Here is a 241-nt window from a genome sequence, read left to right on the forward strand (position 1 = left end):
GACAGGGTGTGTTGGGCGGGGGGGGGGAGGGGGGCTGGTTTGCCTGGAGCGCTGGGAATCCTGTCACTGGTGTACAGAGCTGTACTAGGAAGAAAAGGGCAGGTGAAGCATCCACGTTGCACTGGATTGCATGTGGATTGGCCATATTGCCTCATGCAAAGCTGTAGGTTGTGTCTTACCAGCTGTAGAAAGTGGTTTGGTGTTTCTTTTTTTTTTTTTTTTTCTAAAAAGTCTGTAAAAA

This window comes from Aptenodytes forsteri, unplaced genomic scaffold (genome assembly GCF_000699145.1).
Source record: "Aptenodytes forsteri isolate BGI_AS27 unplaced genomic scaffold, ASM69914v1 Scaffold354, whole genome shotgun sequence".
NCBI lineage: Eukaryota > Metazoa > Chordata > Aves > Sphenisciformes > Spheniscidae > Aptenodytes > Aptenodytes forsteri.